Source organism: Atta colombica, unplaced genomic scaffold (genome assembly GCF_001594045.1).
Source record: "Atta colombica isolate Treedump-2 unplaced genomic scaffold, Acol1.0 scaffold120, whole genome shotgun sequence".
NCBI lineage: Eukaryota > Metazoa > Arthropoda > Insecta > Hymenoptera > Formicidae > Atta > Atta colombica.
In genome coordinates, this window is record NW_017259207.1 from 1,292,790 (window position 1) to 1,318,717 (window position 25,928).

The 25,928-nt window shown below is 32.6% G+C and overlaps 1 protein-coding gene across 4 annotated transcripts in view; it reads right to left on the minus strand.

The window, feature by feature from the left end:
- Positions 1-25,928, minus strand: part of LOC108694582 (AF4/FMR2 family member 4) — a 271,647-nt gene that overhangs the window by 163,934 nt on the left and 81,785 nt on the right. The window contains exon 1 of one of the 4 annotated variants that reach the window (XM_018204158.1): positions 9,406-9,470. The exons of 2 other annotated variants lie outside the window; for them this stretch is intronic. The gene's annotated coding sequence lies outside the window, so the exon portion shown is untranslated. Of the gene's footprint in view, positions 1-8,837; positions 9,332-9,405; positions 9,471-25,928 lie in introns of those variants that run through there. One more of the 4 variants, XM_018204157.1, reaches the window with a different exon arrangement.

The window sequence follows — 25,928 nt, forward strand, 5'->3', positions numbered from 1 at the left end:
TCGCCTCCTGGAAATACATTTCTCGTTTGAATGCACGGATTTTTGCACGGAGAAACCAATTGCACACTTAGAGATCGGTCGTCTTGTATTCGCGGAAATAACCCTTTTATTCCCGCAAATGTTTATGCGACGCATAAAAAATATATGCATATATACTTCGTGCAACGTAACTGCAATTTTATTGTAATAAATAGGTCATCAGGTCATTCTACAGTAATGTTTTTTTAATAAGTGAAGCAATTATCAAGATAGTTTAATATAAAATAATCAATAGTCTGATAATCATGCATTCCATTTGCTTAATTAATAAAATTAACTATTTCATAAAAATAATAAAAATAATTCTTTCTCTTTTGAATGATACTACAATCGAGTTGAAACAAATCAAATCTTAATAACTTTTCATTATTAAAATATAAAATACCAATTATTTTAAATATATTTCATATTTAATTGTACTATTTATTATTAAATAATAGATATGTAAATTATCAATTTTATTATTAATAAATTATATAACAGAAATAATGTCAATAATACGCACGATCACGCACGAAAATCGAGATATACATACGCAATTGTGGATTTTGCCTTTGAAAAGTCAACGAGATTGAAATTTCGGCCATCGAATTCATGGACCATCAGTGGCTCTTTCAACTCGGTCGGGATTTCGATTTTCTTTTCTACCGAGTTGGCATTGAACGCGTCTAACGACAATACCAAAAAGAACTCCCAATGCGCGTTTAGTTTCGCATTACCTCGGCATAATTGAAATCCGTACGTTCAGTTACAGTTTATTCATTGTGGGCATAATCGATTACGCAATGCACGGCACACGCTCGATGCTTGAGCTGAACTTATGAATACATGTAAAGACGCTTATTGCTCATAAAAAGCAGAAGATATCCAAGAGAAAACGAATTGAGAAATCCTGCTGTTAACCAAAAAAACACATCGTTTTCATTGTGCTATTGAAAATTGTTTAAAAAGTTGTGAAATTTAGCGATATTAAATACAGTACTTTTAAACGGAATATCTAAATTATAATTCCGCGATTGCGCTAAATAGCTGCACTGAGAAAAATGGTTGCAATTATAATTACAATTTTTTTAGTGTTAACATTTTTTTGATAAAACTATAAATATAATTATCATTATAGCAATAAAAATTAATAAAAATTAATAAATGGAAACCTCTAACTATAATTATTTTATGCAATTACAATTACAAAAACACTTTTCTCTGTGTGCTGATATATTCTAGAATATTAACGTTACTTTAAAATGAATCGCGATTCGATGATTGCCTGAATTGTATGATTTCGATGGCTCTTTGTTGTGTTTTATTGTCTCTAAAAAATAGTCGGAAAATGAAGAATTGGATATCACGCTGATATCACAACCATATTATCAAAAAATTTAAAACTAATTTCTATATTCAAACTCAATTAATATCATCTGAGAGAGAGAGAGAGAGAGAGAGAGAGAGAGAGAGAGAGAGAATTAATTCCAAAGCGTATCAAATAAACAGCACCAATAATAATAATAAATCGTTCATTAACTGCATATATCAGAAACTCAAACTCATCGGGCGCACTCAATTCATTCGCGTTCATTATCACGACGGGCGGGTGCACATTATCGGACATTATCAGCGCTCTTATGCTGTCGGATTATATATCACGCGTCGTACCGATTCACCTCTCAAACGCCATTTTCAAATCAAATCAAATCCACCTGATGCAGCGAGCGGAGCATGTTTCGCCGCACAGGAACAAACTCTATTCATGTTAGCCGTACGACAAAGTCGTAATTTTATTATGAAGTCTAACGCCCCACGGCAACACTTTGCAAGAAGGCTCTGCTACGACAATTCCTCGGTTCGTCGGGAATCACCGTTATCTCATCGTCCGATAATAATTGCATTCTTTGATACTTTTATGACCGCAGGATTTTTCTCATGTCGTACTGAACTCTTTTAATGATCATCATAAAAGACTTTCTTCGCGTGGATCCTAAATTTTCTGCGAGACGAGATAGCGCACGCGTCCGTAACACCGATAAAATTTATCACTGTCGTTGCATCTCCTTTTCTATCGAGTATATTCCTAAAGTGTTTTCACTTATTTCCCTGCATTTCCCATCCGAGACCTATGCTCGTAAATCATTGGTGCAATTCAAATGTCCTATGACGGGAAACAGCCGCAAACTTGAAAACCGTTTCAAATAATTTTGTCATGACAAAAGATACAGGTTGTTTCTATATTATTTAATTCAATTCAAAAATATGATAATAAGTTTAGTTTTAAATAGACTTTAAATGTAATTTAAAAAATGTAAAATTCTTCACAATATTTATGCAAGCTATAAAAATGTTTCATTAACTAATTCTAGTTTTAACTAATTTAACGTTTCTTTTTTTTTTTTAAATATTAATACCAATGTTTCCAATATATGATAATTTGAAAAATAAATTATGTTACATATTTCTCAGTATTCGATTTCCTCGTATTTAACCTAAATATACACAGAATGTGCATAAGATAATCGAGATGCTTTGTCTGATGTTTTTGACTGAGGTTGATGCGTCTCTCGCGGCCATTTTTAAAAGGCAACCATGACTTCTCGGCATTAACATCGGATCTTTCTCCCTCCTCCTTGGTCGTCCTACTCGTCTTCACACTTATGTAACGCGAAGTTAGCGCGACGACACGCGATAGTGAACAAGAAGGATTGAAGTCAACATAAAATGCATTTATTATTTCAATTATTGTCACTATAATTTCTTTCGATCGAACGAAAAAAATACCTGCAGCTTCAAGCTTATGCTACTAGTTATTAATTCTTGAACATTTAAGAAGAATCGAAAAGTTGTATGACGAAATAGAAATATGCATGTGTGTAAGTAAATAAATTCTTTAAGTTATTATAAGCTTTTCAATTAAAGGCAGATATGTATTATTATTAAAAGAAAATATTAAACTGTCATAGCACACATATTTTTATTTATTCTATAGACACTCTGGGTCTTTTTTGCCCAACTCAAATTTTTTTTGTTCTAAGCTTTCAAAACATCTAAAAAAAGTCAGAATTACTTTTCAATTATCTCTGCTACATTCCGTGTGAGAATGCAAGAAATCCGGGTTCGAGGAGATTCCCGGCCGAGGTAACATTTTTCGCAATAAGTTTATTACAGTTTTTTTAAGATTAATTTGGGAAATTTGGGGGGATTATTAATATTTCAGATTAATTGCATTGAAAGTCCGACAACCATATCGGCATGCAATTATCATTTCTGAAATTAATTCATTTATATATGAATATATATATAATAGTTTAACATTTTAACAGATCATAGTGGCGCTTCGTATTTAAAGTAAGTTATTTACACACTTTCTCAAATCAGTTATTAATAACAGAGAACAAATACTTCCTACTTTCTCGTGTTCTAAGAAAAATAATTGGTAGTGACGTCAACATTCTGTTTAGCCGGACATAATTAATTAGCAATTATCGATATGTCTAAAAGTGTAACTGCGTTTCGGAAAAAAGGAAATTAAACGTTTGCAGTTCTGGGCATTCGATACAATGAATTATCGATATAATGAATTATTATTACTGAAACACAGAAGGTAGATAATAAGATTGGGTCGTATATATGATAGCGCATGTACCGGATGGCGCAGCAAAAAAATCCGAACGAGAGAACGTTCAGAAGGAGCAAGAAGATGTGAAACAGAATGACGAATCGAGATGAAGTTTCAAAACCTAGTTTCAAGATCGTAAAATTCCGCTAACTGAATCATTCTTTCTTCACCAATATCATATATAGAAAAGACACAAAAATTATAAATCACTGAGAAATAAATATGACAATATAGTTCAAATAAAATGCATCAATATACGATACAAATATTATAACTAAAAATAATTGTGCTTAATAACGATAAATATAATTATACAATTTTTTGTACACATTAATATACATAAATATACATTATAAATATACAATTTTAATCTTTATTTCATAAAAAATAATTAATTTTAATTTGATGCTAAGTTGCCCAAAATAATTATTTGATAATAATAAAGATAATAAAAATGTAACACGGAAAGAACGATTTTTTTTAAATATTTAAATATTTATAATAAACTAAATATAGATCTGAAAATAATTTTGTTTAGATCATCAAAGTAATGATGTTAATGCTTAAAATATTAATTAGAATGCTGCAAAAAGTTTTAATATTTTATTAGCAACCAATTTAAGAATCCTTATTTTGACAGTCTAAATAAAATTATTTTCTGATCTGTATCTCATTATCTAAATTTTTAAACACCAGCAAAATTGTTCTTTCCGTAAAAAGAAGCTTAAATTTCTAGTAAAATTTTGACTGAAGAAAAATTATGCAGTAAAATTTTGTTTGAGAAAAACTGAAGGCCAGTAAAAGTTTGTCAATGTAGCTCAAAAACAGTTTGATACCTATTATTCATGTTTTATTCTCATCTTTCGCCATAGTTAGGCCTTCGACCTCATGCTTCGTTCTATTCTGACATCATCAAAGGACATATCCCCCACTTGCTGTGCTCTGAGAAAAATGCGGCCGAAGCAGAGAAGATTCATCGTCCTTGGACAACGATAAAGTCTCGGGAGGGAAAATCCGGGACACGCGGCCGGTTCGTAAAATAACGAGATTTATTTTATGGACAGAGATGGATCGGCCGTAAAACGTCGCTTGGAACGACCTGTGACGTTTTTCCTGCTTCTTGTAACGCGGTAGCACAAAGCGGCACCCAATGTCCTCGGCGTTTTCCTCTTAAAGCAGCACATCCGGCCTACGCAGTTTTTTAACCCATTATTCGTAGCTAATAGATTACTTGTAGCTAATACTTAACCATCAACAAAAACGTGTTAAAAATTTAATATCATCAGTAATATCGAATAAAACACGAACATTATCATTTTTATGTAAATAAAATATTAGTAATTAAATGAAAATTAAACTGTTAATAAAATTATCATTATTCTCTAAAATTATAATTATAATTATTCTCTATACCGTACACTCTTTATTTATTATTTGTAATTGCTTCTTGATATTTATAAATCTGTAAATGTTCATTTTAAAAATGGAGCTGAATGGCAGAAGATAACAACTAAGTTAAAGAGAAGAACCCTACGATGCTTGTTGAAGTTTAACATGTGACTCTATTTCGGGTGATTCATAGCCAAGTATTTATTTTCGAAAATGGTTTTCCTAGCTATAAAGTGCCGTGAAAGAAAAAATCGTTACGCCTGTCACTTTTAGAATCATAGCACAGGACAGAGTTTTGTACAAGCTCGAAAATTTACGATACCTTTCCTTAATAGATCTTTCAGTTACCCGTTTTCCCTTTTTCACAAAAAAAAAATATAACAATGTTTCACTCGTATTTCTTGCACAGCATATTTCACGACTAGGTATGAAAATCTGTCTTTAGGCCTTTCCTAGGTAAACATCAAATAACCAAAGCACGACGTTCGACCGGAGATTTATCCGCCACCCACAAACAACGGACATTAAAATGCGAACGAATACTTGCAACGTCGCTGCCCGACAAAGTGTTACCGCCCGGCGATGACAACGACACTAAGAAAATTGCTTTCTTCGCTGTCAGATTTCCTGTCGGAATGCACACATTCGACGAAAGTGATTCATAAAAGCGAAGCTTTGACAATGTTAAATGCCGCAAGATGAATCAGACAATTGGCGCGGACGCGATTGTTTCGCTGGCGTCGCTATTTTGGGAACTTTTGCTTTTGTCGCGCAAATTAAGCGTCGAATCAAACAATAGCGGTGTGTTTACACGGCAGGATTTTTGGGCGGTAAAATCGAGCAATTTCTCGCTTGATATAAAAACCATGCTAAAAAAAAACAAGCTTGAAAAGTTCCAGGAAAATTTTTGATCAAATGGAACAAACTGTAAAATATAGTAGGTTTTTTAACCTTCAAGTAAATAGGTGGTTTGAAGATACGCAAATTGATACTCCAGGCACTCAACAGCTAAAAAATTTTTAATTTTATAATTATATTTCTTAATTGTATATTGTGTAATTGTATATTGTGTTATATCCTTATAAGATAGAAGAATGTAAAAATAATCAAGACTTTTGAGCAATACTGTCTATTTTTTTTTCAAAACAAAGGTTTTAAAGGAAAATAGGTGATATATATCTGGGATTTCGTAATTACTCTACCTACTTACAAGGTTAATCCTTAACACAATGATTTTCCGATTCTTTTTACCACACACAATGGGTTCATGTTTTCGACACGATTTTTAATTTTTGTCTTTTACAAATACATAAAAATTAAGTGATTCTTCTTATATATACTGAAAAAATGTTTGGTTAAAAATGAATAAATCAAAAAATTGTGATTTATCAATCAGAATTTCGATTATCTCAGAATTTAGTAGATTAATCCAAAAAGTTCTAATTCATTCATTTGCAACTAGAATTCCAATTAATCCAGATATATTTTTCTCATATTTTAGAAAGTATTTGTGAAATTAAAGAAAAAGAAAAGAATAGAGCATTATTTAGCCAAGTGCTTCTAGTATTTCAAAGAAAAGAAATGCACAGAATACGAATGATTCAATCGTGCGAATGCTAATAATAAAAGTTAAGATTATTATCGGTCATAAATCGAACGTACGTTCTGTAATGCAACTCTCCAGAAGACGTTCTGCAAAACGCGCTTGAAAAAAAAAACGGATTATCGCAAAAACACTTGCGCAATATACCGAAGCGAGACGCGGTGAGAAGGAGAGAGTAAGATAATAATCGAGCAACGTCGCCGTCGGCGTAGACTTTTCACGCGTTAATCAATCAGTTTTTCCAAGAGAAAATTTTTCGTGAGAAATATAAGAAGTTGCCTAGGCTAGGTGCAAGGTACATCTCGTTGCACGTGTCGGCTATCAATCGATCGGCATTTCATCTAACCAACGGTGGAATTGAAAGCGCAAATCGTGACGGTCGACCCTGACTTTTCGAGCCGATCGATTATCTCGACAACGTTCAACACGTAATGGATGACGCTTCCTATTCAATCGCTCTTTACTAAGAGATGATATTTAATATCTATAGATGACAGACTCATCTTAATCGTGAAGTTTAAGTAGGAATGCAACACAATACGTTCATGCGATAAACTTCGGGACAGTCAACGCTTAATTGGATTAATGTTTTCAAACAAGTAAATGATTATCGCATCGAGCTAACGTAGAATTTCTTCAGTGACCTTACATCGTTCTGTGATTACTGAGAAATCAACTGCGACTATCAGTTCCTGATAGTTAAATAAACACTGTTATAAGAGACACAATTTAAAGCAAAAATTTTCGCATTTTTTTCTCGAATATATTTAGTGTAATTCGATGGTAAACAAACTATTACGAGGTCTGTCGTATAAATGTAACATTTCAAAATCTCTAAAAATTTCTAGTTTCGTAAAGCAGCGTCTACGAGATTTTAAAAATGTGTAATTTAAAGTCGTAAGAAATTAATCACAGTCGAAATGAGGACAATAATTGACTATGATTCGTCATTTTCTTACTTAAAACTTTAGCTTAAATTTTGCGCCTTAAAATCTCATATCCGCTTAAGTAGAAGTTGTATCCGCTTAAGAGAACACATTCCACAATTTTTCGTCTCTCTCTCTCTCTCTCTCTCTCTCTCTCTCTCTCTCTCTCTCTCTCTCTCTCATCTTAAACATCAAACATCGTGATATAATCATCATTAACGCTCGTTTTGCATAAATCATTATTTTTGAACAGCAAAAATTCATCAATGACTGTATTCAGCAAAGAAGCTGTTTTACAAATGTAAGATTCTTTAATGTGATTGGTTCCTCACAGATCTAAATATATACTAAATAATAAAATAAAATAAATATTAACTAAATAATAAAATATAAATCTACAAAATAAAACTCTGAGCAACATAAAATAAAAAGAGAAAAAGTACGAATTAACAGTACATGAATTATTGTGTATATTGCCAATAATTAAACACAACAGCATAAATACATATTGCATACGTTGACAAGTATAAATCAATCATATTAAAGAATCTCACAACAGTTGCAGAACTACTTTTTCTACCAAATACAGCCGTTTTACAGATGTTTTTCGCGAATAACGAAACTCAATGAATGCATTCAACTGAAAAAGTAGTTTCGCAAATATAAGATTTTTAATATGATTGTTTTCCTGCCTTTAGCTCCTTACAAATTTAAATGTATAAATAATAAAATAAGGCTGAGAATCATGACGTAAAAGGTAGAAAACAGCATAAATTAACAGTATGTATATTTATCAATAATTACATGTTACAGTAACTATAAGTACATGAACTTGTAAAATGATGTAAAATTAATCATATTGAAGAATTTCATAACAGTTGAAGAGTTGCTTTTTCTGTTGAGTATAACCAATGACAGCGAAAAAACATCTCTGCAACTATTGTATGATTCTTCAATATGGACTAATTTATACATTTAGATCTGGTGAGGAATTAACAAGCAAAAACGAATCGCATTAAAGAATCTCACAACAGTTACAGAACTTGTTTTTTGCCGAATGCAGTCAATGTTTCTCGCGACCTTGAATAATCACGCGTGACAAGGCTACCTGACAAATTATTAAATTGTAGGTCGCTGGTGAACCAGCTTTTCCAAGTAACAAGGATTAAGTTAGCGCGACATTTCGCAGCGTGACCGATTACGTTTCGCAACGAAACCATCATGAGCTAATCGACTCGTAATTCTCGTAAAGGAAAGAGGATTCGACTCTCACCGTGCGTTCAGGAGGAGCGAATAGCAATGACGGTTGCTGTCGTCGTCGTCACGTAGACCGAGGACGATCTCGTCGGGTTATCACTACTATTACCGGGATAATCACACGAGACACTCGTCAACAACGGCGAAGGCACTCTCATTCTCTCGCCGGGTTGGCGCGTCGTGACGTAAGCGGCACGAGGGGGAGCGGCTAATCCAAGAAGCGCGCGCTCTCCTGCTCGTTGCACACCGGGAACAATCAGGATGAAACTCGGGATTTAAAAAAATCTCCTTCGAAAGATAACACTCGTGGGACGATAAGAGAACTATTCCGCGAACACTGCGTCGCGCATTCGCGGCGATGACATATCCCGATAACGAGATAGATAGACGACGGGAAATCCAGCGACTGAAAGTGGCGATTGGAGCGGAAAACACTATTCCGATGGATAGAGGAGGAACTGATATCCGCACCAACACTGCGTATCTCGCGCGAGACGACGCGATTATCTTTCTTTCTTTCTTTCCACGCAATTATCTGTAAACGGTCACATACACGCACGTAAAGGATAAAGATGCACACTCACGTGAATTGGAAATCGTATGGGTTATCGAGACAAGTGACGAGACCCGCGAATGAGACGTAGGAACGAACGTTCCGCACCAGACGATGGTCGAAGAGAAACTGGCACCTTCCGGTCGAGACGGGACGAAGGGCACAGGGGACGGGAGCGAGATAGACGCGCACGCCGAACGAGATACACAGACACACAATTGTATGTATGTGGGTGCCCGTTGTGTATCGGTACGCGAGAGAAGCGAGCGCGTGTCGGGCGATCCGAGAGAGCGCGGCGTGGAGAGGGATGGAGACCGAACGAGGAAGAGCGAAGAGTGGGAAAGAGGAAAGGAAGCGGGGCGCGGAAAGGAGGACGGAGGGGAAAATCCGCGACACTAGCGACCACCGTCACAGAGACGGCTGACTACTTCTCGCTCTTTCAACGAGAAAACGTGGGAGATGGAGAAAGACATGAGATGTAGAGAGAGAAAATCACCGAGAGCTGCACACGCCGCGAGAACACGAGGAGAGGAGAAAAGGCGCGCGAGCGCGTGAGTCGGTATGCGTCCGATGATTTTCGTGTGCGTGCACGTGGAAGAGAGAGAGAAAGAGAGAGGGAACGGTCGTCAAGAGATTGAACCGAGAGAAACTGTGTGAGAAGGAAGGAGCGAGAGTTATATCGGATCGAGAGATACATACAGAGAGAAGGGAGCGAGACAGAGGAGTGGGAGGTTATCAAAATGGCCGCGCGCGCAACCTACTCCATGTCCTCCTCCTCTTGCTTCTCCACTCTCCGCTACCTCTATTCCTATGCCACTATTCCTATGCCTCTACCTCGTCCGAGCGCGCCGCACCGCGCCACGCGGAAACCGCCAGGCGCAATGCCGTCCGATATAATGGTAGTGGACTATCGTGACAGTCTAGCAGGCAGCTAGTGGTAGTGGCTCGTGTTCGATGCGGTGTAATGTATATAAGTCGGTGAAACGGCGAGTTCAGAGAGCGGGAGAAGGAAACAGAAGCTGTCGCGCGCGTCGTCCTCGCCAAGTTGGGATGAAGAAGAATCCTTACGATGTTCAACGAGACACTCGGATTTTCCAGTCGAAAGTTATTGCAAAATGATAGAAAAATAACGGGCAAATAATTTTGATGGCAAATAAGAAGACTCATGAGAGACCTCTGTGATTAAATAATAATTAAGTTAAATTCATCAAAAAAAAATTGTAATTCTTATAATAAAATAAGATTCCTTATATTTAAACAATTAATAAATGGGCCTTTAGGAATCGGCGCTGTAATAATTGCGCGTTTATTTTGATTAATCTAAAACAATCCTCTATAAATAATACATTTGTCGAACGAACTGTTTCGAGCCTTCATCAGCGAATATATTACATAAAATCCATAAAAATCTTCATCCTATGTGATTAGACTTCGACATCAAATTTCTTAACCAGTTAATAAGCTGAATGGTCGATATTTGACTGTAAATATAATAAATAAATATTAAAGTTGAAAAATATTTAAATCTTATAGAAATTGTTATGCATCATTCTCACAAAAGCTGATAAAGGAAATATTAAGGTTGCTCTGGATAAAGATAAATACGTGACTAAGATGAAGGAAAAATACTCCAAGATGATTCAACATATTCTGTAGTTAGAAAATCTCCAACTAGAATGATTACAAAGGGTTTGAAGAATATTTTTACGAGATGGAAGGATTCGATATTTAATTTTTCTAGGTTTCTACATAGAATAATTGAAAAAAGTATTTCTACTCTTCCAAGCAACGTTAAAAATAGCTTTGACATTGTGAACAAACTTAATAATAAAAAGCTAAATAAAAACATTTTAATATCATTGTGTGATGTTTCTCTGTTCACGAACATTCCCATAGATTTAGCTTTAAGAAGTGTTGAAAATAGATGGAACTTTATCTCTAAAAAAATATAACATACCAAAGAACGAATTTTTCAAAGCAATAGGTTTTTGTTTTAATTCAACTTCTCATTTGATAATCAGATTTAAAAACAAAAATTCGATACATTATAAACCTATGGTTCCCCATTTTTTCCAATATTAGCCGATATTGTAATGCAGAACTTAGAAGAACAAGTTGTTGAAGACTCTTAATTTTGATTTAATTTTTCCTTTCTATCATAGGTAGAAAAAGATGGTTTGTGATATATGTCAAATCACTTGATGACATAATTATGGTTACTCCCTCCTTCATCTGAAGCCAACCTTGTACTACAAAAATTAAATTTAATTTAATTCTTACCATCCTAGAATACAATTTATATGTGAGATTAGCAATAAAATTATCAATTTTTTAGATATCATTATTATTATTGAAAACAATGTCATCAAGTTTGACATATATCACAAACCATCTTTTTCTGGGAGATATCTTAATTACCAATACCCGATATCTCAAAAAAGGACAAATATATTATTTATAGAAGATTGTTTTAGATCAATCGAAATAAACGCGCAATTATTATAACGTCGATTCCTAAAGGCCCATTTATAATTTGAAAATTGTAATTATTGAAAAGATACTACATGTAAACAAATAAAAATACAATAAAATGATTTCAAGTCAAGATGAAGAAACATCCTTACGATATTTAACGAGACATTTGGATTTTGCGATCGAGAGATTGCCATTTATTGCGAAAAGATAGAAAAATAATAGGCTTGAACGGTAATTAAGAATCATGAACGAGACGTAATTAAATAACAATTAAACTAAGTTTTCAAATGAAATTATAATCATCGAAGAAACATTACAACATGTACAAGAATACAACAAACTAAAATAATTTCAAAGGAAAATCTTACGGTGTTTAACTCGAATTTTTGCCAAAGTTATTACAAAATAATATAGAAAAATAATATACTTTACATGATTAAGAGAAATAATTACATAATTGAATTAAATTTTTATCAAATAAAATTGTAATCATTAAAAAATAGAAACAAGACAAAAAATAGTTATAATAAATAATGTATAGTTAATAGAAATAAATGTTACATTCTTGGTTAGCAAAAATTAATGTAAATCGATTCCATCAATGATAAAAAAAGAACTTCATTAATAATCAATTATATCAACTTACATATCCATGGCAAAGCCTATTTATGCCGGGATGTAAATAATTAAAAGCAGATAGCTCACTGTTTTAGCTGTGACGATTAATCGTCGTTTATGAGTAATAAGCGCGGCGGCAATTTGTTTTCGGATATTGCGCGAACGACAAGACACCTGCATTATGCACGCGCATTTCGCGTGCGCGATCCATAATTACGATAATTAACATGTCGCACGTAATGTAACACGAAACACAGAAATAATTCAACAACGTCGCAAAAAATCGGACGGCGCCAATTAATTCACTCTCCTCTGAGGAAAGGAACTCTAATTGCACGTGGCTGATTTCACTATGTATGAGCCTATGCATATGCGTACGTGTACGAACGCGTATGTATGTACATATTTACGTGGCTGCAGAATAAAAAAAAGCTTCCCAACGAGATCTTTTAATGTTCCGCGAGGACCTCTGTGAAGTTGACTTCACTTTTTCAAAATTAAAAAAAATTAGCAAAATTCAAGTTACCTTCTTCCCGACAAATTTTAGAATTTCTAATCTATTTTAAAAAGAGTTTCGTCGATTAAAATACCATATAAAGAAATGGTGTCTACTTCCACCAATATAGATTACTTTAATCTAATTTAAAATTCTTTTTATTCCTTTTTTAACTTTTCTACTTAGACATAAAAAAAGACATAAAAATAAATTAAGATTAAAGTTAATCTATACTGGTAGAAACATGCATAAAAGAATTATTTTCATAACTTCATAAATTTAAAAAGCTGTAATGTTCTTCTATTCACGATTTTAACGCTTCAATTGACTTCCGTGAGTGATTAATCTCTTCAGACTTGTGTATATTGTAATGTACTTACATCAATTTTGAAAACATCGATTAAAATTATTTAATTCTTTCAACATCATCTAAGATCGAATGTACATAGAGTAATGTAGTTGTTGAAAAAATAATCAAAATTCTGAAAAAAATTAATTGTTCAGTAGAAATTAAAGTAAGTATGAAGTAAACAAAATTTTTTTTAATATGGTTTCAGTAGTCAGGTCTAAAAAAATTAAGACAGAACATGAGTGTTTCCCTCGCAAATGATTCGAATTAAAAATTATCAATTGCAATGCAATCCCCGCCACGTCCCTCGATATGAAGTGCATAATATCGCATTAAATTCGCTTTGAAATTCGAGATGTATCCGTTGACTTCACCTATAGGATTAATTTTCGAACAAAGCGCTTTACAGCGAAAACAGTGCTCGGCGCGAAACGGCAATGGTGGCGGCGGCGTCTGTCGGTTTCGGCGGGCGGTTGACTGCGAAAACCGTCTTGCATATAATGCACTGGATCGATATACGTGCGGTCCCGCACACAGCGAATGTGAAAATGTAACAATCGTTACATTGTAGCACGGCAGAAATCGGACGACAAAAGTACTTGAACAGAGTTCACTAATTTCTCATCCTAAAATTCCAAAACTTTTTCCAGATTTCACACAAAATTTTATATTTTCTCTGACTGTCTTTCGACAATACTTTGAAATTTTATTTTCATCCTGATTTGGAAACTATCAAATATTTTATTGAGAGATCAATTTAACATAGCAATGTACATTATTATTAAATGCAAGCAGTTGGCCATCAATTGTTTGCATTTAATTGTTAAGTTGGTTAGGTTAATATTTAATATTTCAAAATTGCATAAGTGTGATGTACGAATATTGAATTTCTTTAAAGTCAAGAATTGTAATTTTCCAAAAAATTTTGCAAAATTTCCTGATTATTCGCTGATTTCCTTAATAATTTGCTAATATTTCTCTAATTTCCAATTTTGTGACAAAATTCTGTTCAAGCTAATCAAAGGTAAAGAACTAAGCGAAGTAAAAATTTCAGGATATTTATTTGTTTCAAAATAGAGATTATAAATAAAATAACTTGTCACGTCTGTTCTAAAATCGCTACGTTTATTTCGAATATCATAAATTATCATGTAAATAACAAGCTTCAGCATTTTATAATCTATAATCGTCTTTCTTACACAAAGATTCTTTCTATTCGTATAAATAATTATTTATTAAAAATGCGATAACACGAGCATAATTTTATTCAATCTGTACCAAATCTTATTCTGTCCAAAATGTATTTATATTTGAATCAAAATTTGAAAATAAAATGAGAGTAAAAATATAGAATATAAAATAAGAGTAAAAGCAATCAAAAGTTTTTCCTCGAATAAGGTTTTTTATTTTTAAATTCATAAGACTGGATTCGGACCAATTTGGATCATGTGAAACAAAAATGTTGGTCTTTTTGTGTCAACTCTCTTCTATTCGCAAATTTCTCACACGTCTAGCCGATCTATTGTAAGTCAGCATGAAGATTTTAACCGTTCTTTTAATACTTCACGCGATTGTTCGTTTTTTTCGAGCAACTAACAATAAAAACGTTCTCGTATCATTTTTTTACTATTATTCACGTATTGTATATAATAATTGCTCACACAATATATCGCTCATTTGCTATAACAACACAACTCGAAAAACGAAATTATTCATATATTAAATTTTAATATTTTGAATCATTAAAATTTTGTAATAAATTAATTTCGAAATGTAATTTTAGGGTAATAATTGATTATATAAGAATAAAAGAATCTTTTATCTTTTAAAGTATATTTCTTTATATTTTACATCTTTTAAAATATTTTTCTTTTAAAATATGTTTTTTCTTTTTTTTTTCTTTACGTTTTCTTTCTTTAATTTTTCTAGAAGTAGAATTTAAAAAATAACAATTTTTGAGTTACGTTATTATTATTACAGCCAATAAGTGATATGATCTTATGTGCAGCGATAATTACTGAATAATGAGAAAAGAAGTCAAAATTTGTATACTTTTTCATACGATACGTAACAGGCGAAGGAACAATGATAGCAGTTCCAGGCGATTCAAGTGGAAACCAGTGGAAGTAACTCATCCTTGTTGATACTAGTGGGTGAGTTTCGAAGTCAAACGCCATCAAGCCGTCGTCTGTCAATCACTTCGTTAAATTGGCGAGTTGGGAAATCCCAATGGTTCTACCATTCGGCTCAATCTCTCGCGCTGACAATCACAACAACCACCGAGTTCGTCCAGTGACTGGCTGAAGTCCTGACCTACACCGTGGCTTTCACTGTTGTCCGTCGTTGAGGCGGAAGTGAAAGGAGGGGAGAATTCGAGGGAAAGGGCCAACCGTAGGTCTGTTTTCTAGCTAAACTAGTATACACTTTTGGAAGTAAAGTGAAATAGATATTTGATATTTGGCGAAAGCGAGAAAAAGAGAAAGTTCTGTAGGCCAATACAATAATAAAAAAAAAAGAAATCCATTATTTGCTTTTGTGCAATGTCCAGTCTTTGGTTGTCATAATTTCGTTGTCATTAATCTTCTTGCAGGCATACTAGGTCTTTTTGATCCACAGGTAAAACACTCCCAAATTCCTTAGCACAAATTTAAATTTTTATCAAATAAAAGTTTTAACATTTAAGCTAAATAACTATTTGATTATCTGCTACAATGTAGCAGAAATATTGAAAAGTAATCTTGAATTTTTATAGATTTTTTAAAAGCCTAGAACAGTAAATAAATTTAGACTGAAAAAACGACTCAAAGAGCCTATAAAAATATGTGCGCCTACGAAAAGTTAATAATTCTTTATTGTTAAGGATCTACAATTTGTTATTTATAAATAATATTAAGTAACTTTTGTGCATTAATGCTATTAATTTAAACCCTCTACCTAAAAAATACGTCTTTTTTCGAACTAAACTCGAAACGTGATTTTTAGATACGTTGTTCTTAAGAAAACGGAAACCAGGGCAAAGAAAGAGGAAAAGAAAAGATTCAAAAGATCTGTTTGTCTTTTCTCTTCGGCGGCTTCCATTTACTTTTCCTTGACCGTCATCCACCGCTCCGTTATTATCTCGAATAATCGATTACGCTCTTGGACCATCGCTATATCATCTTAACCTTCACATCAAAGTTCTATCTTTAAGTATAGGACTATCTTGAAATCAAGTAATTATTGAAAATCACACGCTATCCGTTTCATTATGTTAAACTAGAAATTACATGCTCATGAATAAGAAATCTGAAATAAATGATTATTTTCATCGATCATATATGTGGAATATTCCATGTATCAAGGTTTCTTCTCTCATCACAAATAACCAATTGTGATAATGTATAAGCAATTAATAAATAACATTTAATTATTTTGCAAATATTATTCATACATTATGTATATTAGACACAAAAGAGAATAAAATTATTATTATTAAATACAATTACTCGTATTTTCATTAACTTGTAAAATACCACGATAATTTAACTTTAAAGTCTTTTGAGGATCGCAAATTCAAAACATCCTTTGAATCGTTACTGGGGACATTTAAAATAATTTTCATAATTAAATTATGATTGTATTTAAATTATATCAATTTATTATTTACTTTGATAAATGTTATTGTAGTCCATGACTGCTTGTTCTTCATGTTCTTTGTCTCTACACTGTTAACAATGTAGGAAATATAGAATGAGAAGAATCTGGATAAAAGAAAAAGGGGATGAACCGTATTCGCCTTTCGAGTAGCTTCCTGATTTATCGCACTTGTTATCTATTAAGGAGACGATAACGCTTCAAGTTATGGTCTGTCTGTCGCCAAGAATGAAACAAAATAGAGCTTCTCTTTTCTTTACGTAGATAAACGCGCAACAATGTTACGAGATAACGGTCTTTATCAGGTCGTACGGCTCACAAGCGACGAACAAGTTGTATAACGTTAAAATTGATCGTGTCACCTTCCACGACACGAAAATTATACGTACTATAAATTCTTTCTCGGAACCAGGAAACATTTCCCTCATAAAATTATTTGTTAGAAAATAATATGCAATCAGATCGAGTTGATCATAAAATTATATATTCCGTCTGTAAATAATAATAATCTGCCTTAAAAGATGATAATTTTGTATACTCTGATAAATCAATCTTCCGTTTTTTCTTAGTAATAATTTAGTTTTATATATATATATATAAATTATATGTAAAATTTCAATTAGAATAAAATATAGTTTCTAGCAAGATTATCATTAATTGATTATTAATTGATAATAATAATAATAATCGTCATTAATTGAAAGGCTATAATTATTAGAAGCAGCGACAGAATGGCAAAAAGGCAACCTATAAAAATATTGAGTCGTGCAAAAATTTTTGAAGCTATTTCACGAAATCAATTTCATGGAATTAAATAACGATTACGGGGAAATGCAAATACGCATTCATGCAAGAAGAAAAGAGAGAAAATCGTGGAAATCGTATCTGCCTGAATTAATCAGCGGCCACAGCGATCTATTCATCATCTTGTCGAGATAATTATTAAATCGTAGAGTACTTAAACATTTTAAACTTTTTAAAGGACAATTATTTCTGATGTTATTCAGTCGCAAAGAGTGAGACACGTTATTAAATGTATAAAATAGATAAATGTGGCAACAGCAAAAAAAAAACTTTACTGGCATTTAATTGTTTTAGGATGTTAAAGGCCGAATATTCAAGTTTATTGCAACAAGTTCTCAAAATTCTTTCTCATCACTTATATTAGCACACTTAAATCTCTCTCTCTCTCTCTCTCTCTCTCTCTCTCTCTCTCTCTCTCTCTCTTTCAACTTATTAAAAATATATTTTAAATAGAATGTCATATGAAAGTGTATAATTCTTATGTTTACGATTTACGAAGAGTCCTATTAAAAATTTGTTTCAAAGAACTGCTGCATTTATGAAATGGTTATATTAATCATTTAATATTAATTCAATTGGATTTATGTAGTTATATGAGAAAATCATAGATAAAATAAACAATTCTTCATTTCAAACGTGACTAGTTTTCGAAAAGATCAGTATGAAATCATGATGTTGTAATTCTTTCCTATTTGTAAAATAGTAGCTGCGGTTGTAATTAGTCGGAATAAATATCAGAAGCTTTTAATAGGATTGCAGTACCTTTGGAAACACAATACTACGTGCTACCAATAAAAATACGTGAAATAAATATGTGAAATAGCCGCGACTTTATGGAAATTCGAATCGCAGCGCGAAACACGAGAGATAATTTATGCCGTGTCCTCGGTATCTGTGGAAATACGCGAGACTATAGAATAAATTCAACGCCGCGAATAAAGGAGCCAACTAAAACGAGGATCGCTTCTCCTTGCCGCAATTACAACCTGGAATAAACCGTTTTTGATCATGTCGGAAAAAAATTCCGGCCGCAATGAATTTCGTGAGTTTCGGAAACGCGCTGAATATTTTCATCAAACATTATTCGTCAGCTTTCAATGTCGAATTTCTGTGTAATTGAGTATCCATCAAAATTTTTTGTTTTTTTAATTAATCATTTTACATTAAATTAATATATTAATCTGCTGTTTTATTCAATTACATATAAAAATTTAAATAATTTTCGTTAATGACTCATAATAGTTTCAATTTATATGATCTCGAATTAGAAAAAACGCAATTAATACAATATAAAATCAAAAATATTCAACCTAACAAGATATAATTCAACGGAGAGAGATTTCGCTTCCCATTTCACTTGTAAGTTTTAAATGATCCCCTTCCTCTATTTGGAAAGGAAAATACATTTCGAATAAAAAGTTTGTAAAAATTTCACTTAATTGCTTTCATAATGTATATAAGTTTATTCCAAGTCGCTCTATACTTTTAGTACCAATTGTTAATAATTCAATATTCGGTCTGCATTTCTCCCCAGTTGTTTTCCAAGCGAGATGACCGACTTTCACAAATAAACGAAAATAAATATCCAATTCATAAGAGACAAGCATTATCCCTTACAAAGTTCATCTTTGAATCATTATCGCGAGAAAAAATGTTCGATTTTCATGTAAATGACGCGCGCGATTTCTTTCTACCGCCGATGAGACTCGAGGTAATAATAGAGTCGCCGAAACCTAGATCTTAGTCAGCGGATTATTTTTATCTGCGCACTGCGCGAGAACGGGACGAATTTCATTTTCCACTTCGCTTGAATGTGGCGGTTTCTACAGCGATTTATATCTCCTTGCCTTTGGCCTTGGATATAACTAGCCAGCTGATTTAAGAAAATACACTGCAAATATACTCGAAATCATACAATCAAACATTTTGATACGGCAACACAACTGATAACGATAATAATAATATTTATATAAGTCCCGTTTGCGAACGATTAAGCAAAGAAAAATATTCAGAGATAATGATTCAATTCCAAAATTACGTAATTTATCAAATCGATTTAAATGAAATACGTAACACGATCAAACAATTATTTATATATACGCAGCCACACATACTATACAAAAAAAATGTTAATTTTAACTTAAGGATGTATAATGGACTTTTTCTGAGATATGTAAAAACTAACATTTTTTCAGGAGCGCTCTTTTGTTTCATATTGTTAGAATTACACTATTAAATATCGAAAGAGTAATAATTCAATCTTTTGAATTAAATAATATTTTATTATTTTCAACTTCGAAAATAAACAACGTCGAAAATAAACAATGTTAATGAACGTAGTAAATAATAAACTTAGTAAATAATAAACTAAATTTGAACCAATTTTGATACATTTTCTTGAGTTAAATTATTAAATTTAAAAAATGTATTAAATTTGATTCACTATTTGCCAAGTGCTAAGTGCATTTACTTAATACGTACGTTAATGTTGTTTACTCCATTGTTTTAGTTAAATTAACAATTTATTGAATAAAAACACTTATAGAAATAATTAAAAATAATTTAAATTGAATATAATAACATTATTAAACAGTATAAAATAAACTTTTTTATCAAATATCTTAATTTTTATTATTAAGCATTTCAACACATTAGCAATGTAATTAACTTTCACACATGCGCGCGCCTAACAGTAATATATTCCGAATTACATTGCTTACATATGACTTTTATAATTTATGATCATTAAGTCAAGGTTCAAGATTAAATTTGAGATAAAAAAAATTATAAATTACACAAGAAAAAGAAAATTATTTGAAATCAACAGACATTGTAAAAACTCGCATGAAAAATCGCGAGCGTGACAACACAATGATGCATTATGACATCCGTGAGTAGAAAGAGTTCGCGTCGAGTTTGTGCCTGTAACTGCGACAAGGTTTTCCGATCAGGTCACATAAGCTAGCGTCGTGGTGTCCACTTTTGTTGCTCTAGGATGCAGTTAGCGCCGGTAAGAAGCTACAGGCGTGTGGTTGTGTTCCATTGCCCCAGATAAGACCAACTACTCCACCCATCGTACACGCGTACGTTCCTTCCCCTTCTCAACTCCGTGACACCCTGCAATACCTTACTTCATGAGAAGAGCGGAATGGCCTCTTATGTTAGAGAGAGCTTAGGCGAGGACGCCACCAGCAATGCGTATATAAAATTTCTCGTTCCTGTCGACGCTAAAGCCTCGCGAAATATCGCCGATATTTCTCGGGGCGCTGTATAATAGGTCGACGGAAGCAAGTTTTATGGGCCGCTACGGAATTGGATGAGTTGAGATTTTACGCTGCTTTATCGCGATGAATCTCGAGGAAAGTTTTCTGCGTCGAGTTCAACCGGCAAGTCTTGGGAAACTAACGATATTCTCCGTAATTATCGCGAAATTATTATGATCCCGCTTGAAGTAGCGCGTTCAGATTTCGATGGAAGACGAAAAATTTGTTTTTAAAACGGGAAATAGTCACAAATGCTTGAACGTTACTCTCTGAATTAGATTTATCGTTGAGTCAGCCGATACAGATCTTTCGATAGCAAAAACAGGGGAACATTAAATTTAAATATCCATCAATTATAATTTCTAAAACAAAATTTAAAAATCTGTAGAATTTTCATAAATGTCTATCATAAATGATTTAAATCCATTTAGGATAATTAAGGATAAGGAAATTTAGGATAAATAAAATAGATGTATCTTAAAGAAACATTTTTAGATAATCTATTACTTTATAAAAATGAAATCATTAGAAAAAAGAACCAGATTTCAGAAATTAATAAAGATATTACAATAAAAAATCGTTTAACTCTCCGCCTGCAATCAAGTTATTTCAAGGCAACAATATTTATATTTTGATTGTAAATTTTGGTAAATAAATTTAAATTACAAAATAAAATGCAATTCTTCTACGACTTCTATGATAGTAAAAGACTTAGAGCTTTGATAATACCAGAATTTTTCAAAATATTAGTATAAGTATAATCCAAAAAATCTACTTCGTTTTTCAAAAATATTTATTGCTAACAAAAGAATAAAACTTCATATCGCCGGCAAAATGAAAAATCTAAATTATAATGTAATGTCCTAAATTATAATGTATAATAATATTAGAAAGTACAATATATTGTATTTTCTAATATTATTATACATTATAATTAAATTTACTTTAGATTGCAGAGATATTTTCATGTGCCAAAAAGGCACGTTTTAACGCAATTAGTTTCATAAGATGGACTAAAAGGAACAGTATCGTAACGCATAAGATCCACCAAAGTCGAAAATGACTTTCTCCTCCATTAACCAGAACGGTTTGGCGAATGGATGTGCAATAAATTTCGTTTCGGCGCATCTGTGAACACTTATACTGTTCGATAAAGCAAAAACAATCAAACTTCACTGTTAGAAACAAGTGATTTAATTGACGTCGATTTGTTCAATCCGTCACTCCGTTATGAGTTATTGCAGCGGATTTGGGCTGTCAGTCAAAAATCACCACACTAATTATAATATACACATATCTTAGATACGAATTTAGCTTGTCAAATACATCTCATAAGTTCTACCGATGTGAACTTGGCGCTCAACTTTATCAAAAATAAAAATTAATACTGCAGGCCGTTTGTACTTCGTTTGTACTTATTTGTACCGATCATTATTTCGTTTGTACCTCAAACAGTTAAACAAAAAGTGAAAAATAAAAAATGGCCAGCGCGCAACTTTAAAATTTTTTAATTTCATTTATGCCATTCGAAAGAGAATCGTTTGTACCCGTTTGTACCTCTATTATTTTCGTTTGTACCTCAAAGAGTTCGGAGATACAGCGATTTCAAAATTTCATAAATGCGTCAAGAGGGTAAGTCGATCATTTTTAAAGATATCGAAATGGGACCAACGGCATTCGAAAGAGAATCGTTTGTACTCGTTTGTACCTCTATTACTTTCGTTTGTACCTCAAAGGGTTCGGAGATATTATATAGGGGTTGCGCAAAAACTGAAACGTTGGTCTCATTTCGATATCTTTAAAATTGGTTAAATTTGCTATATAGAGATTGCGCAAAATCTGAAACGCGCTGTATCTCCGAATCCTTTGAGGTACAAACGAAAGTAATAGAGGTACAAACGGGTACAAACGATTCTCTTTCGAATGCCGATGGTCCCATTTCGATATCTTTAAAATTCACTAAATTTGCTATATAGCGCTATATATTGCGCAAAATCTGAAACGCGCTGTATCTCCGAACCCTTTGAGATACAAACGAAAGTAAGAAAGGTACAAACGGGTACAAACGATTCTCTTTCGAATGGCATAAATGAAATTAAAAAATTTTAAAGTTGCGCGCTGGCCATTTTTTATTTTTCACTTTTTATTTAACTGTTTGAGGTACAAACGAAATGATCGGTACAAACAAGTACAAACGGCCTGCAGTATTAATTTTTATTTTTGATAAAGTTGAGTGCCAGGTTCACATCGGTATAAGTACTACAAAAATTGCGAGACAGAATGACGTATATTGTCGTTTAACGATTTTATTTCCTCAACAGAATATTTTTTAAATATAAAGATCATTCAAGATTTATAATTAAACTAAAATATAAATATCTTTCATTTTAACTAAAATATAAATATTTTTTCGTCAAAAGATATTTACACAAAAATAAAGTAAAATATAAATGTCGTTCTATGTCAAATTTAAAGTAAAATATAAATGTCGTTCTATCATTTAAAAAAAAAAAAAAACAGAAAAACTGGAAAACAAATAATTTTTAAAATTATTAAAATAAAAATAATCTTAGACTAAATATTTTTAAATAATAAAAAATATCCAATTTCACTTTTCTAGTCTTTCAATTAATATAATATACTATTATAATGAATTATACTTATAATTCATTTCATTCTTTAAAGAATTCCTTAAATAACTGTCAGTCATTATTTAAAAAATTCTAAATATATAGTAATAATAAGAATAGTTGCGTGATATGTTATATTAGCATATTTATTGCATGATAAAAAAACTCGAGCGACGGATTTAACACACATCCTTTATTAAGATATTACTGCACACCACGAAAAGCAAATGTCGGTGCATCTACGTACATTTTCGCAACATACGCAACACGTGTTGTTTCCTTGTCGCGCACAAGAAGTCGATAATAATTTGCAAATATATAGCCAACAAATTTGCTCGCGGCGATGGCAAACTCGAGCAAGTTGGAAGGCACGACATCCCGCGGTCTCTTATTTTATAAATTACAACGAGGGTTATACCGCACTGTCGTTGAATATACACGAGACACAACCAACCCCATCTTGTTTATACTCCGGGGATAGACCGAACCTTTTCGCGCCAACGCCTAGTTTAGCTCGTTTCGCAGAAGGAGTTAATTACGTACAAAACCTGAGACGGGATGCAAAAATAATTATATCTGTGCACATTGCTGCAGTCACATTCAATGCAAATTATTCGATTTAATTTAATTTACAGATTATTTTCTTTGCGTATTACTGTTGTGACCCATTTTTTAAATTGCAATGAGATAATAAGATATAAATATGTTAATCCGCAAGAAAAATATTTTTAATCAAAATAGCCAACTCGGAAAAATATAATATATTTTATGTGCATATACTTTGATAAATAAATATCTGTACAACCAAATACAGAAAAAGCTTTTTTCCAACAATCTTTTAGAGCTCATTTCTCTATTATTTTAAACCCCCACATTTCAAAAAATTAAGATTGTTTTCCAAATTATGAAAAATTATGAAAAATTCATGAGAGGTGAAAAATTCATAATTACAATGTCGTAAAAAAAAAACTTTAAATTAAAAATAATTTCCCCCTCGATTATAATCCTTCAGAATAATCGCTCTCTTGCTTTAGCTCGTGCATATGTTTTTCTTGTCGATGCGTGATAAGAGATTACAGTAAATATAAAGAACGAATTATGTACTCGCGGTATTATCGTTGTAATACGCGAGGTGCATCATAAAGGGAGAGGCGCGCGTGTTATGATATGGAGCGGCGTATCCGTATACCTGTACATACACTATGTCTCGTTTTGCCCGTAGCCGAGTCGAGAATTACTGCGTGTTCCCGCACGTAAAACGCAACACACGCTACTTCTTTTTCACACCAGTGAGAAACGAGGAGAGAGAGCGAGAACGAGAGAAAGGGGAGAGAAGAAGAGAGCAAAGAGATCCGCCGTAATGCAAACGGGGTGGCTTTTCCACCCCCGAGCACCACTGACGCTTGCGTGGGCTATTTACGGGTTATCGCGTTATCGGCGCAACATACGTACGTTAACTATATATTTATAATGGCGTTGGTTGCTTTATCCCACAGTATCGCCCGATGGATTCCGAGCGAGTTCGCACCGCGCTGCCCAATACTGAGAGAAATAACTATATTATAATAAAAACAAATCAAGAGACAACGAATGGTAAGAAATTTGGTAAGAAAACGATCGATCGGTTACTATTGCAAACCATTTTTCATTATTCGATTCAAATAATCAAATAATCAGTATCGTTAGTAAATAAAGTCTATCTAATATAGCAGACTAGCAGCAATCACAACAAATCAATTTGTTGTCATATATTTAATAATATATTTATTAAAAGCATGGCACTGACTTGTTAAATTAACGAAATCCTTTCTCTCAGTGAGTACAAGCGGAGAAACGAGTTCGCGGCCATTTTTAGGTTGAGGCTAATATTCATAATTGATTCTTATTTTGAGATAGTCTTAAGTAATATCTTAAGATGCTAATACTTAAGATAGTCTTGAATATAAGAACTGACTACACAAAAAGATAAATTTTTCTTCGATTATTTATTAATTATAAAACAAAAAGAAATAATTACAGATTCTCAATATTTAAAATAATTAATAATAAAGAAAGGCTACTGAAAGCAACATCGCACACGCACACACGCGCGCGCGCGCGCGCGCACGCACACACACACACACACACACACACACACACACGATTATTATTAGCATATAATATTTTAATATTTAATCAATACATTCTTCTTGTATCTTACATCAAATATTTGAATTTATTAAATATTATCATTAATATTATCATTATTTCATTCATTTAGGATGACTCAAAATAAACCAAACATTC